Source organism: Pteropus vampyrus, unplaced genomic scaffold (genome assembly GCF_000151845.1).
Source record: "Pteropus vampyrus isolate Shadow unplaced genomic scaffold, Pvam_2.0 Scaffold184, whole genome shotgun sequence".
Lineage (NCBI taxonomy): Eukaryota > Metazoa > Chordata > Mammalia > Chiroptera > Pteropodidae > Pteropus > Pteropus vampyrus.
This window is the reverse complement of record NW_011888965.1, coordinates 3,861,123-3,868,052: the sequence shown is the minus strand read 5'-3', so window position 1 is coordinate 3,868,052 and position 6,930 is coordinate 3,861,123. Positions and strand designations below refer to the sequence as shown.

General features: G+C 41.6%; 1 pseudogene; it reads left to right on the top strand.

Annotated features, from left to right (window-relative positions):
- Nucleotides 1–794: 794 nt before the first annotated feature.
- LOC111746348 lies at nucleotides 795–913 on the top strand (annotated as a pseudogene).
- Nucleotides 914–6,930: the final 6,017 nt, after the last annotated feature.

Genomic DNA, 6,930 nt, shown 5'->3' with positions numbered 1-6,930 from the left:
TAGATTTCTGTCTTCCATATCACTGATTTTTTTCTCCATTTGGTCAACTCTATTTCCCAAGCTTGCTATTTCATTTGTAGTTGTAGTCTTTCAGTGTTTGTTTGTTTTTGTTTTTGTTTTTGTTTTTGTTTTCTGCCAGAAATCTATTCTGTTCTTTTTGAGGGGGTCAATCTCCTTGCTCTGCTCATTTAGTTGTTTTTTTCAATTCCTGAAATTATTGATATGACTCATTTCAGAACTTACTGAGTTTTTTCAGAAGTACCATCCTGAATTCTCTGTCATTTAAGTTTCATATTTCTATGTCTGTAAGCTTATTTTCTGGAGATTTTTCTCTTTCTTTCTGAGATGCCTTGTCACCTTGGTTGTTTATGGTGTTCAATGGACTATTTCTGCACCTCGGCATTAATGGAAGTTTATTCTGCTACTTTTTTTTTTTCCCCAGAAAGATTTATTATAGAAAGATCTCTTTTCACGCTGTTGCAAAGAAGGTACTTTTTTTTTTTTTTTTTTTTTGCTTTCCAGTAGGTAGCATCTAAGCCTCTTGGATCCTCACTTTATATAAAATCTTACTAATGCCTTTTTTTCCCTTGTAGATGTTTAATCATGCTCGCTATTTTCAGTCTTAGTCCCTGTCGGTATTTATATATATATATAAGCATTTATATATATATATATAAACATATATATATATATATATAATGGTAACATAAAATCTTGCCATTTGGTATTATATTTTTAAAAAAATTCCAAACCAACTGGATTATATCTCTCTTTTTAAAGTTTGCTTAGTTAGGATCTATGGCCATGCTCCCCTAAACAAACCTGATCCTGTCTGATCTCGGAAGCTAAGCAGAGTCAGGCCTGGTTAGTATATGGATGGGAGACCACCTAGAAAGAACAAGTGCTGTAGGCGCATAAAAAAAAAAGGGGGGGATTGTAAGCTGACAAGTTCCTTGAAATCCGTGATATAAACCAAGGGTTGCCTCACCTAAAAAATAAATGAATAAATAAAGTTTGCTTAATTAATGTAATTAAAATTATGCTGGGAGAAGAAGAAGATGACGGACTAGGTAAAAGCAGGGTTCACCTCCTCCCAGGTCTGCATTGAAATTATAACCAAATTATAAAATAATCGCTGTGGAGAATCATCTGAAGTTCAGCTGATCATAACAGATACGTCTGACAATATAAAGAAGGAGCCACATCGAAGCCAGTAGGAGGGGCAAGCAGGACTGCACCCGTGGTGAAGGAACACCTGGAGGGACAGCAAGGCTGTGGAGGCTCTCCTGAAGGAGAGAGGGGTCCTGGCTTCATTCAGAGGCTCTCCAGCCCAGGGTCCCAGCCTAGGGAAGAGGTGCTCCTCAAAACTCTAGCTATGAAAATCAAAGGGGATTCTAGCCATCTGGGTGAGACAGAAGGAAACTGAAACCCTAGATGCCCATTTGAAGGGCCCAAGAACAGGCTCTTTTATCTGCAGAAACTCACCCGGGGCACCAGTGTTGGGTCAGAGGCTTGTGCAAGATTCTTACAGGGGAAGACTGTATTTCCAGTCACCAGAACGAAGGCTTGACCTGCAGCCTGCATTGTGTCTTAGTCAGGGCCCCTATGGGGCAATCTACATACTACACCAGCTTACCCATGAAGATCCCTCTCACACAGCTAATTCAGAAGCTGCACTGGCCTGAAGTGATAGGCCTGCCCAACTCAACATGCAGATTGCCTGGGGCTTTTGTTGCTAGGTGGCTGCCACGCCCTGCACCATGTCAGGGCCAAATATTCACAGCAGGAAGCCAGAGTTGTGAGAGCACATTTCAGAGACAGTTTCAGGCAGATCACTGTTGCCAACATGAACTTGGGTGGATCTGAGGGATCTCTGGGCCCGTTCCATATAGCAGCTGGTCTTGTGATCCATGACTTTTGTGGGTATGCGTGAACGGTTAAGGAACTTGCATCAAGTCTGAAGCTGTATTGATCTAAAATCCATTATCTCCTTGAGACCCACCCAACCCACAAATTGCCTCAGGCTGTCCACTGACAGACAACCACCACTGCCATGCCACTCCCCCAGGTCTCCTATTCCACATAGGCAACAAACTGGCTAGCTCAGTGCAGGCATTGCGGGAAAACCAGTTGCTGGCAGACCTCTTCTGCCTGCAAGACATGAAATATCACATGAGGGGATCGCAGGGGTATGTGGGACCACCCCAGATAGCAGCTGGTCTCACTGTGATCTGTGACTACAGCCAGAACGCCTGGGCACAGAAATTGCAGCAAAACGGAGGCTGTATTGGCCTGACAGTCCTTGTCTCCCTGAGATCCTGCTTCACCCCAGCCACAAAGTTCCTGCAGCCTATTGACAGGCAGTTCCTCCATCCCTCTCATCTCTGGGGTTGTTCATTCTACGCAGGCAAGAGACCTTGGCTAGCACAGTGAGTGCATTTAGGGGAAAACAGTTGTGGGCAGACACACTGCCTGTAAGAGCTGCAATATTTCTTGGGGGAATCTCAGGGGTCTATGGGACCACCCCAGAGAGCAGCACGTCTCTCTGTGATCTTTGACTATTGCAGGAACATGCAGACATAGAAATTGCAGAAAACAGGCTATTGGCATGATGGCCCTTGACTTCCTGAGCTCCTGCCCCATCCAATACACAAAGTGCCCACCACATGTTGATAGGCAGCTACTCCTGCTCTGGGGTGATGCATTCTTCACACTCAACAGATCTCAACCAGCAAAGGGAGCAAACTTCAGGGAATACAATGATGGGAAGATCACTGTTGCCAGCATAAAATACAGTATCGCTTGGGAAGTTCTCAGGGGTTTTGTGGGCCCAACATAGACCACAGTAGGTCACACAGTGGTACGTGACTTTGATGGGAGCCCGCAGTCCCAGAGCTGGCAGCAAATCTGGTGCTGTGTAGGCCTAAAGACCCCATGCCTCACTGAGATGATATCCCACCTAACCCACAAATTATCGGTGGCAAGCCTGCTCCAAGGCAATCCAGTCCCATCCTGTACTTCCCCTGGGTCACAAACTCAACAGAAAACAAAAGCACTTAGTTTGTGTGTCCCATGCAAAGCCTGTTCATCTAGAAAAACCATTCAGTGGCAGGCCAAAAATTCACATCTACAAGCTTCAGTAATTCGTAAACAGAACTCAGATGTTTGCAGGTCTGAGGTGGGCAGCAGCTAGCCTTGCTATGATCTGAAACTTTTACAGGGAGCCACAGAGACAGCGCTGGCATGTAAACTGACACTGTAGTGGCAGGGGGAAATTTTCTCAATACATCCAGGTGATTCTTGGAGTCCCTGCACCATCCAATATGCATGCCATTTAGAGACTCTTACAGTTTTAGAGGGTTACGGGCAACTGACAGGCAGTATCAGGCCTTGAGGAACACTGGTCTTTCTGTTGAACTGCCCTAGGTCTCGGACGAGGGATAACTTGACTGCTGCCTACAGCGTTGTCTCATCCACTTACCTATAAACACAGCATAGGCAACAACCATCTGTGGAATGCCTTGTAGCTCCCACCAGGTAGCCCTGAGCTACGGACATTGGCCAACCAGGGAGCTCCTTTCAAGGGTCCACAAAACCAACATACCCAGAGGCTGGCACTCTACCACAACAGAGCAACCTCTGATTAGTCTTATAATTGGAACACACAAAGGGTGTTCTCAACAATTACACAAGCCTGCTAGGGCAAATCCCACTCCATGGGGTCAGCCCCCACATAGCAACTCATACTCTGTGGGTGCAGCCAATTCTCACAGTCAGCTTAAGTGTTAATTCCATCCACTGATGTACTAATACTAATAAAGACTTAGCTACAACAGAAGATCACACACAACCAACACAATGATCACATCCAGGGCCCATAGCACAGGGGATTAGGGAGAATGTGCCACTGGGCCACACAGGACACCTTCCACATAAGGCAATCTGGCCAAGGCTGAGAGACGAAAGAAATATTCCTAACACATAGAAATGAACACAAAGAGGCTAATAAAATGAGAAAACAAAGAAATATGCCACAAATGAAACAATAGGAAAAATCTCCAGAAAAATAAGACAAATGAAATAGAAGTAAGCAACCTATCAGAAACAGAGTTAAAAATAATAGTTATAAGGATGCTCAACAAACTTCGGGGAAGAATGAATGAGCACAGTGAGAATCTCAACAGAGAGATAGTAAGCATACAAAAGGACATAGAGACAGTGTGTAACTTTAGAGAAACATGGAGCAAAAAGTAAGTAAAGTCACCTGGAATCTAGATGAACAGAAGCACTACAACTAGGGAGAGAAATATTAATCAACCAGCAATGATATAATGTAAGATGGGACAAAGATATGAGGCTTCAAGGTCCCAAGTAGCTGACTAGGACACAGAGACTGCAGCAGTGTTAACCTGCAGACACCTGTTAAAGGGGCTGGAGGCGAGGAGTGAGGGCTGGAGGCGAGGATTTCTCCTGGTAAGAAGTGCCTGTGGTATCAATTGTTCCTCTGTTGAGCCCTCCTTGTCACGGTATGTAGACTCAGAGCTGCCATAGCTGAGACGTCATCAAACTGGATAGCAGAGGTCACTCCACTCAGAGGATTTCCTTAAAATCCACTGCCCCCAACTCATAACCACATGAGCCATGTCCAGTCATGTTCATGGCGATTCCAGTGCCCCTTGCTATGCAACACCAAGATTCATGTTGGTGGCACTGGCCTCTGTTTCTGGCTTGGTTTCTTGAGGTAACTATAAGCATAGCATCTGTGGATTACTTGCTGAAGCTTAACAGGTAGCCCGAGGGGCACGGGCTAGGGCTAAAGTTGACCTACTGCTGAACCCCTCTCAGGACTGTGCCATTGGACATGTACTACAGAAAGCCACACAAATAAGACCAGGAGACTTAGGAGCTTTGCTCATGACATAGAAATTGACACAGAAAAGCAGCCAAAAAGGGAAGACAAAGAAGCAGAAATCATATATGTGAACAGCATAGAGATTCAGGAATAATGGAGTCAAACAATCTAACAGATGCAGAGTTCACAACTCTGGTTATAAAGATGCTCAATGAACTTAGGGGAAGTGTAAGTAAATTCAGTGAGAACTTAAACAAGGGATAAAAAACATAAAAATGGAAATGGAAATTATAGAAGAAAATCAGTCATAAATGAAGAACACATTATCTGAGATGAAACATATATTAAGTGGAATAAACAAAGTGAATAAAGAAGAGGATCAAATGACCAATATAGAGGATGGAGAAGCCAAGGACACTCAATCAGAATGGCAAAAAAAGGAAGCCAAGACTATAATAATAGTTTAAAGAGCCTATGAGACAAAATTAAATGTAAAAGTATATGTGTCATAGGGGTATCTGAAGGAAAACAAGACGTTGAAGAGCTATTTGAAGAAATAATGATGAAAAACTTCCATAACCTGGTGGAGGAAACAGACATACAACCCCAGGAAGCTCATAGAGTCCCAAGAAAGATGCATCAAAAGAGGTCCATACTAAGACATATCATAATCAAAATGCCAAAGGTTAAATACAAAGAGAGAATCTTAAAAGCAGCAAGAGAAAAATAGTTAGTTCCCTACAAAGGAGCACCCATAAGACTGGCAGCTGATTTCTCAAAAGAAAGTATGCAGAACAGAAGGGCTTGGCACAAATATTCGACATGATGAAAATCCAGGATCTACAATCTAGATTACTTTATCCAGCAAAGCTATCATTTAGAGTTGAAGAACAGATAAAGAGCTTCCTAGACAAAAATAAGCTAAGGTAATTTATCAACACCAAGCCACTATCACAGAAAATGTTGAACGGACTTCTTAAAACAAACAAACAAACAAACAAACAAACAAACAAAAAACATGTATCAAAAGCAGGAATAAAAAGTGGTAATAGCTATATTCTTATCAATAAGTACCTTAAATGGAAAAGAACTAAGTGCTCCAACCAAAGATAGAGTGGTTGAATGGATAAGAAAACAAGCCCCCTACATATGCTGCCTACAAGAGACTCACTTCAGATTAAAAGACACACACAGACTAAAAGAAGAAGATGGAGAAAGATATTGCCTTCATGGACCTGGAGGGTACTGAGCTGAATGAAGTTAGTCAGGTAGAGAAAGGCAAACATCACACGATTTCACATACATGTGGAATCTAAAGAACAAAATAAACAACAACAACAAAAGCGAAAATAAACTCATAGATACAGAGAATATTTTGAGGACTACTAGATACAAAGGGGTTGGAGGGACAGTGAAAAAGTGCAAAGAAATTAAGAAGTACATATGGATAGTTAGAAAATAGACATGGAGATATAAAGTGTAGCATAAGGAAAATAGTTAATAATGTAATAAACATGAAAGGGAGAAGAAGGTATTAGATTTGGTGGGGTGACCACTTTGCGAGTTATGTGGATCTCTGATTACTAGGTTGTACAACTGAAACTGGTATATTATTGCATGCCAACTACAATTGAAAAAAAATTATTGAACTGTACGATGTAAATATGTTCAACTAATTGTCTATTTTATTTCAATAATGAAGAGGCAAAATTAGAAAAAAAAAGATTAATGAAACCGAGAACTGGTTCTTTGAATGGATAAATAAAATTGACAAACACTTAACCAGAATTATCATGGAAAAAAGAGAGAGGACTCAAATAAATAAAATCAAAAATGAAAGAGGAGAAAAAACTATGGGCTCCACAGAAATACAAAGGATTATAAGAAAATATTACAAACAATTATATACCAATAAATTGAACAATCTGGAAAAAACATTCTTAGAAACACACAATCTCACAAGACTGAGTCATGAAGAAAGAGAAAATCTGAACTGACTGATGCCAGTAACAAAATTGAATCAGTAATCAAAATCTTCACACACACACACACACACACACACACAAAAGTTCTGGATC